At 39.6% G+C, this 12,124-nt stretch overlaps 1 protein-coding gene and 1 long non-coding RNA gene across 5 annotated transcripts in view; one reads left to right on the plus strand and one right to left on the minus strand.

The window, feature by feature from the left end:
- The window catches only part of Vti1a (vesicle transport through interaction with t-SNAREs 1A), a 368,172-nt gene that overhangs the window by 255,777 nt on the left and 100,271 nt on the right, over positions 1-12,124 (plus strand). The gene's annotated exons all lie outside the window — the stretch shown is intronic.
- The window catches only part of LOC115069827, an 18,806-nt gene continuing 7,260 nt past the window's right edge, over positions 579-12,124 (minus strand). The window contains exons 2-4 of the long non-coding RNA XR_003849058.1: positions 4,918-5,112; positions 2,665-2,813; positions 579-929 (exon numbers count right to left, since the gene is read on the minus strand). This is a non-coding gene — a long non-coding RNA (uncharacterized LOC115069827). The remainder of the gene's footprint in view (positions 930-2,664; positions 2,814-4,917; positions 5,113-12,124) is intronic.

Consider the following 12,124-nt stretch of genomic DNA (forward strand, 5'->3'; position numbering starts at 1 on the left):
CAAGACTTTAATTCCAGCAACAAAGAATGAGAAGATAAATTTGTGTTGGTTACAGAAGTGAGCTGATACAGATAGATTTATACCTCTTATACTTCTGATCAATGATGTCTGTTACTCAATGTGTTTGAGTCTATTGTGAGGTTGATCTGGCCTTGGTATGTGTTGGTGTTTTCTTCAGAAATGAAATCCATTAAGCCATCACGGAGATTGGTTTTTGGTGGTCTTTTTATTTATTTGTTTTTTAGGTTTTGTTTTGTTTTTTGAGTATAGCCAGATGGCATGGAACTTGCCATGTAGACCTCGCTGGCCTCATTCTCACAGAGATCTATCCCCCTCTGCCTCCCAAGTACTGGGATTAAAGGTGTGCACCACCACACTTGACCCATCATGGTTTTTGTTTGTTTGTTTTTGTTGTTGTTTTTTAATTTTATGTGTATGAGTGTATTGCCTACATGTATGTGAGTATACCAGTGTCCTGCAATGCCAGGAGGTCAAAAGAAGGCTTCGGATTCCCCTGGAACTGGAGTTAAGGATGGTTCATAGCCACCATATGGGTGCTGGGAATTGAACCTGGGTCCTTTGCAAGAGCAGTCAGTGCTCTTAACCGCTGAACCATCTCTCCAGCCCCAACCCATCATGTTTTTAAGAAGAGTTTAAGGAGAACAGAATGTATGATCTTAAAAATACTTCTAAAATGTAGAATGTAATGCCTGGCATATATAATCAATGTACTATATATATATATAATTATAAATGTATGATGCAGCTTTAATGGACAACATAGAGGTAAAATACAGGAAAATGAAATCACGCATACATATTATTTACATCACTCCAGTAATTCAAATTCAGGCCATGGTGTCTGAACTTTGCTGCTTCTCTCATTTTCTCGAGTGACATTGATCAGATCTTAGTTTTTGATAGACACACTGTAGAGAAAAGAAGTAAGCATTATTTAGGTAACTCAAAAGTAGCTTGCCAAAACTGATAATGAGAGTTGTTCAAAGTATTCCGTCAAAAATCCCTTCCAATTAGCATTGAGGTCTTGAAGGGCCAGCATTAGATTTTTATTAATATGTTAGGTTTATTACTGTATTTTTGATATATGCATCACGTGGCTGTCTAATGTATTGCATAATATTGTAGAATCATGGTATTTTTAATTTGATACATCCAGATCTGTTCTTCAACCATATTTAAAATTCAGAATTTTTTATAGTTTCATAACTAATAACTCATTAGTAAGCTGTGCCATTTACTTGAGGTTACCTCGAAGGCAATCCATATTTAATGGTAAAGTAGAGAGATTCTTGCCTACTTGACTATCATTGACCAGTTTAAATATTTAAAGTTATCATTTGACCCTTTGTCTAACCACTTATAGAAAATGAAATAACTTGTGTACAAAATAGGAGAAAACATTTTTTCAAGTAGTTTTTTCTAAATTAAGAAAACTTGTGTTAGGAGTGATCAAATACGATAGATAGATAGATAGATAGATAGATAGATAGATAGATAGATAGATAGATAGATGAATGATAGATGATAGATAGATAGATGAATGATAGATAGATGATAGATAGAGAGAGATAGATAATCTTCATGATGACTATATTATTTAAGTAAAGGATCCATTTTTTTTCATGTTATTTTTCATCATCACATAGAAATATAAGCATGTCATTTACAGTGATCAAATTCAGGTTCATTGTTAAGCATCATAATAATTTTACATTCTTATCTTTTCTATTACAGCTTTAAAAAGAACCTTTGACTCATTTCTGTGTTCTGCTCTGAATGATAAGAAATTGACACTATTTTTAATATCTTGCTTTACTTAGACACTATTCTTTTTAATGCTTTGCTTTACCCAGATAAATGAACATAGTCAAAAATTATAATGGTGTGACCCCTTGTATGTTATTTCTGCCTTGTCTTACTATCTAGAAAGTCATTGGATGACCTTAAAACTAAACCAGCATGATACTTTGGCTCTAGTAGTGTGTCTGATTACATCTGTTCCATGTCTACATGACGCAAATGGTGCCTGGTCCAGCAAGATGCAAAGATGGTGGTGTGGGAGATACCTCATATGAGGTCATGAGACCTTCAGGAGCTACTTGAGATTCTGTATTGGGCAGGGTTCTTAGATTCACAGGCATGGCATCATCTCCCTCATTTAAGGAGAAGGAAGTGTTTAGACTGTGTTCCACGGAGCTTCCTCTCATCGCATTCACTTTACAAGTTTTTTTTTATTTTATTTATTATTTTTATTTTATGTGTATGAGTCTATTGCCTGCATGTGTGTAAGTGCACCCATATTGTGCAATGCCTGCGGAATCCGAAGAGGGTATTAGATTCCCCTGGAAATGGAGCTACAGATGGTTGTTAGCTAGCCACCTCTTAACTGATGAGCCATCTATCCAGCCCTCACTTTACAAGTTTTACACAAGTATCTACTTGGCAGAACCCAACCTGCGATCTAGAATGTGGTTCCAAAAAAATCTTAGAAACGTAATTCTTAGCTTTCTAGCCTGTCTGTCAAAGGAAGCTGCTTAAAGCAATCAGAATTGCTGTGGAATGAGCCAATACATGCAACCTTCACAGAAGCATCAAGCAGTGATTCTCAAGCTGGGTTCCCCTGAACCCTGAAATTGCACCCACCCACTTAAAGATTGTTGAGGACGACGAAAGAGACACAACGGCTTCATGAAGAACTGGCAGCTCCACTTTCATCTTGCCATCCGTTCTGTAGGTCTGTAATTGTTGGGGGCGGCGATATTCTTCTGTTGTGCTTTCTGCTTGCAGTGCCTCTGTGTGTGTGTGTGTGTGTGTGTGTGAGAGAGAGAGAGAGAGAGAGAGAGAGAGAGAGAGAGAGAGAGAGTCTTAAAGTTACTGCTTTTCCTATTAGGCAGGTTATCAGAAATAAAGACTAGGATTTATTTCCGCAACAAGCTTTTTAACAGAACACCATCACTTTCCTAGCCAGTCATTGCAAATGATTACAAAGTAATCTCATCTCTCACATGTGTAGTTAGAGAGAGTGCTGCTAAGAGGCCTGTTCATGTTAGGGCTTCTAATGTGAAGTCGCCACCTCCTGAGAACATGCCTTTGAGTTGTTTCAAAGCCTTTCCAACATCTTCTCAGGAAACCTCTGCAGTGAAGGGCAACCCTGTCATCATAGCCATGGGGTAAAGGGACTGGACACATTTAATTACTCTTCAGCTACTTTATTTCATTTGACTTCAAAAACAAAATTAGCAGTAGCAGAAGACAGTGGTTACATGGGGTTAAGTTAATCAGCGTGTGCTAATTAAATAACTGTTGTGCCTCGCCATTAAGCCCTGTTTCAGATGGCACAGAGCTCTTAGCAAGTCTTACCTACTTCGGCCTTTGTACTTTCAGTATTTTACCACAGACCAGATTAAAGGAAAACAATCTCTAAATTAAGGAGGTAGACAGAATTGAACATCTCTAAAATCCCAAAATCTGGACTGAGGAGATGCCTCGGTCTCTAAACTACTTGTTGCGCAAACATGAGGACCTGAGTTCAATACCCAGAACCCACATAAAAATGCCAGGCACAGTGGCATGTACTATAATCCCAGCACCAAAAAGACAGGCAGATCCCTGAGGCTCAGCGGTCAGGCTTGCCTTACTCAGTGGGTTCTCGGCCATCAAGAGACCCTATCTCAAAACACAAAGTGTATGGCTCCTGAGGAATGACACCCAGTTGCCCTCTGGTCTCGATGTGTATACACATACACACACACACACACACACACACACACACACACACAGTCCAAAATGTTCTAAAATCCAAGACATTTTGAGCACCTGTGTTATATATTCAAAAGGTTTCAAGTTTGAGATTTTCACATTACAGTTGTTCATCCAATAAGTCTATGCAAATATTGCAAGATCCAAAACTCTCACAATTCTAAAACACTTTTGGTCCCAAGCATTTTGGATAAGGGATACTCGACTTTATCTGCACACATTTGGTCCCTGTGGAAGAGTTTGGGTGGCTTTTCTCACCATTTCTGTGGAGCATTTCCCACTATACCCTGTATGGTATGGCCATATCTAAACCAAAGCTGCTTACCTGCACTGAAGAAACCTGGGCTTTTGTTCCCACCCTGACGCTTTGTCATGTTTTGTGTATCTTCAGTACACCCTGTCTTCTCCCTCCCCTACCCGCTCCACCCCCTGTGTACTCAAGAGAGCCTGCCATGTTCTTACCGCCTGTCTCTTATTTTTCTTGTTCTCACGGGGAGGTGTTTGTTGTATTTGTTTTTTGTTTGTTTTCTTTTTGTTTTTGTAGTGGTCTTTGCAGTATTAGGGCCAGCTACAGGGTAAGTAAACTCTTTACAACTAAGCTACATCCACAGTTCTCTGTCACAGTTTTCTCATACAGAAACGTGGCAAGTGTGTTAAAGTATTTGTAATAAAAAAGAAATATAAAACAAACATTTAAACCCTATTGCTTTCTTACTATTGGATATTTTCAAAATTCAGGGAGACGCAAAAAAACAAGATAAAACTCCCTTTTTAGTCTCATTCCAGTTTGATCGTTAGCAGTTTTGGTTGTATTCATTCCTGTTTTTCTGTGCATATTCTACATGCAAATAATTGAATGTTTTATTGGCTTTTAAGTTTGGGAAACCTGTCTGTGACTTACTCTGACTCTGAATAAGAATTTTAAAGTTGTTCTAACCTGGCAGAGGATGTATTTTAACATGACAGCATCTTCCTGAGTTATTTATTTGAAATTGGCCATAAACTGTACAAGTCTATTTGGGTCACATAATTTTGCGTTTTCCTTTTTTTGTTACCCTCGGCTGTAAAACATCAAACCAAAATTAGCAACGTGTTTCTTGGTTGCACTCTCTAGAGTATGTAGCCAAATCGTCTCACCCTTGTTCTTGGGGACGTTCGAGGCACATGTTGATAGCGTTCTTCATTGCAAAGAAAACAAGGGGATCTTCACTTTTTTTTACTTGGGAAGTGAACCATAACAACTCATTGCTTCTTTCCACTGGTGGGTCCATCCTTCCACTGGGCCAGCCAGCTTGACAAAGTGTGCAGTCTCACATGCAAAGCAGAATAATTCTGTGGGGCCAAAAATAGGGTATTTGTATGAATGTGAATTGCTTGAAATAAAATAAACCTGAAACATCTGCATTTTGAAAAGCCTTGGGCCTCCACCATGCACTGGAATGCCATATCCAGACTTTATACTTGAGTATAGTTTAAGTTCAATAACAGATTTACGTGAACAAGTTACGTTGATGACAAGGATTCATGTAAACTTGAGGATGTTTGGTTGAATAGTTCAATTGGTTTTCATGTGAGATCTTGTATATTCTTACACAGAAACTGCTTCCTGAAGTGATAAAAGTAGAGACATTTATCTCTAATGTTTTATACTGTGCCAACTACCTCTTTGACAAGCTTCTTTTCTTTAGTTCTTATCAGAGGCATTTCCATAGAGATGTGCTGCACATACTAATTGAAACATTAAGCAATATTAAAGAGCCACCAAATATTCTAAATAAAAAACTGAAGAAATTTTCCCATGATATGGCATATTTCACATATTTCCACCACTTGGCAACCCAGTTTCCGATGACCAGTATATCCATAAATGCTGCTTGTATTTAAACAAAGATGGAATTCCATTGTTCACATATGCATTATGTAGCCATGCTTGTTTGCTGTGAGCATTTCCCCTTGGCATTAAATACTGCTGGAAAGCTATTTAATCCTTATACAGTTTATCTCCTAAGAATGTGAAGAGCCCTGATCAGTTCATGGAGAGAAGCCCATAGTGAGCAGATTTGTGCTGTTGCCACAGTGGACAGGGGTTGATCTGGTTGATCTTTTTTTTTGGTCTTTTTGAGACAGGGTCTCCCAGTAGCCCCAGCTGCCCTGGAACTCACTATGTAGACCAGGCTGGCCTTGAAGTCACAGATATCTGCCTGTCTCTGCCTCCCGAGTGCTGGGATTAATAAGGCATGCTCCCATGGTTGATCTTTGTAGTTAGTTTCCTAGGACTCAGCCTGGGAAGGATGATAAGACAGCCTTAGCACATGTCTCTCCTCACTGGCATTGTGAGTGCCCATCTCTCTAGTATATACCGTCATTCATTCATCTCACTCACTGTCTTCCATAAAATTCCTGACTGTTCTCTGCTGTCATTTCCACACTCACCATTGTTCCTATTGATTCTCTCTCCCTCTCCCTCTCCCTCTCCCTCTCTCTCTCTCTCTCTCTCTCTCTCTCTCCCTCTCTCTTTTTCTCTCTCTCTCCCTCTCTTTTTTAATCCATAGTCTTACTATGTTGCTCTGGCTTGCTTAGAACTCTCTATATAGAGCAGGCAGACCTCAAACTCACACAGATCCGCCTGCCTGTGCCTCCCAAGTTCTGGGATTAAAGGTGTGTGCCGCTGCACCTGGCATTGATTCTCTTTCTTATGTGTTTCCTCTTTTGTTAGTTTCTAGTTGATTCACTGACAGGTTCAGAAAGGACTAGAAAGTTGAAATCCTATAATAGTATAAATAAAAGTGTACGTAGAAGCCAGGTGTGATGGCACCTACCTAGAATCCAAGCACTCAGGAGGCTAAGGCAGGAGGGTCATGACAACCAGGCCAGCCTAGGCTACGTAGCAATATTCTGTCTTGGGGGGAAAAAACTAGTCTATAGATGAAATTTTTTTCTCCCTATTCGTAGTGCCCATAACAGTGTCTGTCTTCAGCCAGAGCTGCTCTCTGGTACTGATGCTGTGCGCAGGCCACTGCTGCTCCCGCAGCCCCTTCTGTGGTATGGTCTTTCCCTCCACAACCACCTTTCTCTCTTCACCTGAACCCAGCCCTGTCCAAACTCCATCTTATTCCTGAGATAAGCCCCTTGCTTTTATCTCACTGTTGCTAGTCCTCCTGCCAGGATGTCTTACCTTCCTCTCTTCCCCATCAAAAGCTTGCCCACTGCAGCTCCATGTCTGTATGCTACAATCCCAAAGGAGGAGGTATCGCAGTGTCCAGATTCCTCTGACAAGCTAGACTCTGCATCGCGTTGATTTACTGCTCCTGAGATACATCTAGTATGCCTTGAATTTTAGTCTTTTCAATATCTGTCCTATTTACCTTGCTACACAGCAAGCCCCTTGGGAACAAGTAATATGTCTTTCACATTTGAATCTTGAAAAGTACTTGGCACAGCCCCCTGCACATAGAGGGTACTTTGTAAATGTGAGTCCATGAGAGACTTTGATCCTCGGGGTTGAAACCATGGCTTCTGTCCCTCCTGCTGTCTATATATCATGCCCATTGGCAGTATTGCAGAGTAAGTTTTTAAGTTATAGGTGGTTTATATGAAAGCATAGTATGATCTGACTTGGTTATATTTATAAGCAGTGTTCAGGGAGAAGCCAGTTTCAAGTTGGAGTTTACTCTGAGCTCATGTTATTGCCCGATTTTTTCCCAAAGCAGGAATATAACACATCTTGGAGAGTCATGAGTCATGTGCTGTGTTCTGATTTCCAGTCTTCCTCTGCTTCATTACCTCTGTTTTGTTGTTCTTTTGTGATTGCGTCCATGAGACCTTGGCTTTCGGTATAATATTACATTGCAAATCAAATTTCACCTCAAAAGAACTTTTCTTCCACCATTTTCTGCATTCCTGTACAGGTTACCAAATGTCACAATTCAGTAGAGCCAATTATTAGATTTTTATTTAATGGGCAGTTTTAATGTTCTCAGAGAATCTGAATACTAATAGCATTTTAAACTCCTGCTTTCCATTTACAGACTCACAACCCATTCTTCTCTTTGTGAGCACACCTAGTTATATTTTGGGGTATCATTAAATTCAGGTTCCCAATCTGTAGAAAAATCAATGAGCTAATGAATAGGCTTCGTTTTTAAACTTTTAAAATATTTTATCCTAATTATAGGGCGTATCTGGTGACATTAATTTGATGAAATCCCAAATCATCTGATTGTGCAGAATAGTCCTTTCTGAGGAGTAACTGAGAACGTTTGCAGTTTAACAAGTGTACTGTGTTTAGGACCAGAGCATGGCCTTGCTTCCTGAGACAAAAACTTTCTACTGTTAAGGTTTGCTGACCACATCAATGTAGTTGAACTTCAGGCTTGTATCATAGTTGTGCCTGTTAGTATGTTTTGTTTAGCTCATTAAATGCAAAGCATTCCCTTCACTAGTAATCACCCCAAGCGTTTTTATATGGTAAATCACTCTCACATGCACTGTTACCAGGCCTAGTGAATTTCAAGGTCACTCTTTGACTGTACAGTGAAGTTAATGGCAAAGCCAGTGCAGGAACCAGAGGTGGCTAAGTCCAAGACCAGTAACCTTCCACACATGACTGGTGTGTGCTCATGTAAACCACTTTGAATCCTATGAAGAACAAGATGGAGAAAAAGCCAACAAAATGATTACTGTTTAAGTCGTTTATTTTCTACTACATGGTCCATAGCTCATGCACCATCTCCTGGGGCAACAGCAGAAAATGAACTCTCTCACCAGATCAAGGATGCAGCTTGGGAGAAACCTACCTAACAGGCATTGTTTTGGTTTTTCCCATAGTCTAGTCACCACTATATGGTTTTGCTCCTCATTCTACTTTATCCTAATCGGTTCTCTGTTCTCCAGCTGAGGACACCTGACATGTATAGTCTCAAGGAAACAGAAAGGAGAGGCTTTGCTCGTTGGCTCCCTACAGTTGCCCAGTAAGATCAGTCATATTTGGATGGATGACCAAGTTAGACATGAAACCCAGGTCTCCTCATTCACAGTCTCCTCTTTCTGTTGATGACCCACACACCGCACTCTTACTCAGATCCCTCCTTTCTGCCTAGGGGTCTTCATTCTTCCACCCGTCCATCCTTTTAATGTTTTAAAAGTCACATTATATTGGACTGACTAGACAGTAACTTAAAGTTCTATTTTTGAAATTTCCATTTATTGAACCCATACAGAAATCAGGCAGGGTCCTCACATGTATATTCACTAAAAGTTCATGATTATGAAGGCGTGAAAATCCACATCTCCCTGGAAGTGCTTCCTTCTTAAGAATTTGTTTCTCCACTGGGCCACAGTCTTACTCAACAACTCTCTGTGCACTAAATTATATAATCCAGCTATGTGATACAAATTATTAATGGGAAGGAGGGAGGGAAGGAGGAAGGGAGGGGGGAGAGAGAGAGAGAGAGAGAGAGAGAGAGAGAGAGAGAGAGAGAGAGAGAGAGAGAGAGAGAGAGAGAGAACAAAGGGAGGATAGGATGCCAGGGGGCTTTCTACCCTAAAGAACCTTTGATGATGTATAGCACAGGTCCAGTGAAGGAAATTGTGCATCATGACATACTTGCCCACTCTGATTTTCCACTTCCACTCCCTCTAAATATGTGAACTGATCTGCTTGTTTCCAGTGGAGACTGGTGCAGGTTCAAAGATTTTGATTACATAACATCTCATTGTGCCATATGCAGATTTAATGGATCCAGGCTGTCAGGATGTGCTCTGCTGTGGTTGTTTTTAAATTCAAGGTGGCAGATACTGAGCACCTTCAAAACTGCATGGAGTAAAAGCTGATGCAAGTGTGCAAAAGCCTCGAAACCAAGCCCCAGAAGGATGGAAGCCTATGGCACTGATGTCCTGCCTCCTGAGTCCTCTTGGACCTGTAGTGCCTGATATCCAGTCTCTGTCCCAGCTTTAGGGAGACCCTGTATATGTTTCGATGTATACTGAAACTGCTTAGAATGGCCCCCACTAAACCTGTTGGTTTTGAAGCTTGGCCCATGGTTCAGGGAAATTGTCTCTGCCTCCTCACTAATTCTTGTCTCTCACCATAGTGCTGTGCACAGCAACCCAGGAGGACACTGGTGCTCTCATAAAATGAAGGCTTCTTATTCTGCCCTCTTAGTGATCTAAAAGCCAGGGCTTTCCTTCTCAGTTTCATAACTGAAGATATTATCATTGATTACTGTCTTTCTCTTAATTGCCATTTATTTTAAGAGTACTTAAATATTAATTGCTAGGTAATCACTATCTCATTTGGTTTCATTTAACCTTCAGAGAAAATTCATAAGAGGCATTATTATTTTTCTTTCTTTTTTGTTTTTGTTTTTTTTTTGTTTTTTTGTTTTTGTGTTTTGTTTTTTTGGTCTCCCTATAGCCTCAGCTGGCCTGTCACTAGCTATGTAGACCAGGGTAGCCTCAATCTCAACAGCGATCTACCTACCTCTGCCTCCCAAGTGCTGACACTAAAGGCATTCACCACCATACCCCGTGTTATTTTCTTTTCTTTTATGGATAAGGAAACTGAGGTTTAGAAAAGTCCATAACTTGCTCAACATGACATAATTGCCAAATCTCAGCCAACTTTGCAGTTCTTCTGTCACTCATCCTTGAGAACATAGCTGGCTTGTCAATTTGTGTGGGCATGACAAGGTTAGATATGAAGTCATTTTCTTAGGGCACAATGAAGTTACATCACTAAGACCCCAGGCAATGTAGCAAGGGGGACTTGGTCCTTTTCATGTCTTTGTCCCTTCCATTCTTCCATCTATTGTTGTGTCCCAGACATTCATTCCCCAGTGAAAACTCTTAGTCCATGAGAGACAATAATCTGAGGAAACTCAATGACATGCAGACATAATCTTTCCCATAACTTAAGTTGATAGGAATTGTACAAAACAGCACAGGTACTATTAGGAACACTACAGACCATTTGCCTCATCTTAGAACAGGTGGCTCTTTCTGTGCAACATTGGCTCTGTGCTCAAGTGCCCTCCTCTACACTTGATACCTTCCCCTGCTTGCTTTTTCCTCATAGCTTGTATCAACAGATGGAATTATATTACGAGTTGAGCATCCTGAATCATAAAATCTGAAATCCAATTGTGCTCTTACATTTGAAGTTTTTTGAACATCAACATGGCACCACTGGGGAAAATTCTATCCCATGAAACTTAGTTTTACCCACCAATAGTATGTAAAATTACCATCTTTGCCAGTTGGAGTGGTGCATGTCTTTAATCTCAGCACTTAAGAGGCAGAGGCAGGTGGATTTCTGTGAGCTCGAGACCAGCCTGGTCTACATGGCAAGTTCCAGGCCAGCTGGAGCTACCTTGTCTCAAAAAGATCAAATAAATAAAATTACCATACTGTATGTATAAGGCATATATAAAATATACATGAATTCCATGTTTATACTTGGATACCATTCCCAAAATATCTTATTATATACGTATGCAAGTTTCCAAAATCAGAAGCACAGTTCTAAGCACTTTGGAAGAGGGGTGCTAATCCAATAGATATTTATTGGTTTAAAGTCACCTTGTATTTAGAACATGAGTTCCATGATAGAAAGAACTTTGTTATCTTCGCTGTGGTAAGCCCAGCATCTGCAAGGGAACTTGGCACCTACTAGATACTTAACAAAAATTGTCAAGCTCAGTTGTCAAGCTGCTCTCCTGCCTTTTCTGAACTGGATGGCTTTTTTTTTTTTTTAATAACCAGGATTGTTTTTTCAAAAGAACAAATTTAAGGCATCATCAGGCACATGAATTGGTTAATACTATTGTCCATGAAATGGTGAATGCTTTCTGTAAGAGGCTAACTTAAAGTCAGCATAAAGGAAACAGTTAAGTAAATTGTAGCTGGGCTGCTGCTTGGGCACAGTGGTCAGGTAAATCAATTGGACCTGAGTGTCTGGAGAATACTATTAGACTAGAAAATAATGCTCAAACAAAACCCACTACTGTATTAGAAAACCTAGATGATGATAGATAGATAGATAGATAGATAGATAGATAGATAGATAGATAGATAGATAGATAGATAGATAGATAGATAGATAGATAGATAGATAGATAGATAGATAGATAGATAGATAGATAGATAGATAGATAGATAGATAGATAGATAGATAGATAGATAGATAGATAGATAGATAGATAGATAGATAGATAGATAGATAGATAGATAGATAGATAGATAGATAGATAGATAGATAGATAGATAGATAGATAGATAGATAGATAGATAGATAGATAGATAGATAGATAGATAGATAGATAGATAGATAGATAGATAGATAGAT

This window comes from Nannospalax galili, unplaced genomic scaffold (assembly GCF_000622305.1).
Source record: "Nannospalax galili isolate Female #2095 unplaced genomic scaffold, S.galili_v1.0 scaffold974, whole genome shotgun sequence".
NCBI classification, from domain to species: domain Eukaryota; kingdom Metazoa; phylum Chordata; class Mammalia; order Rodentia; family Spalacidae; genus Nannospalax; species Nannospalax galili.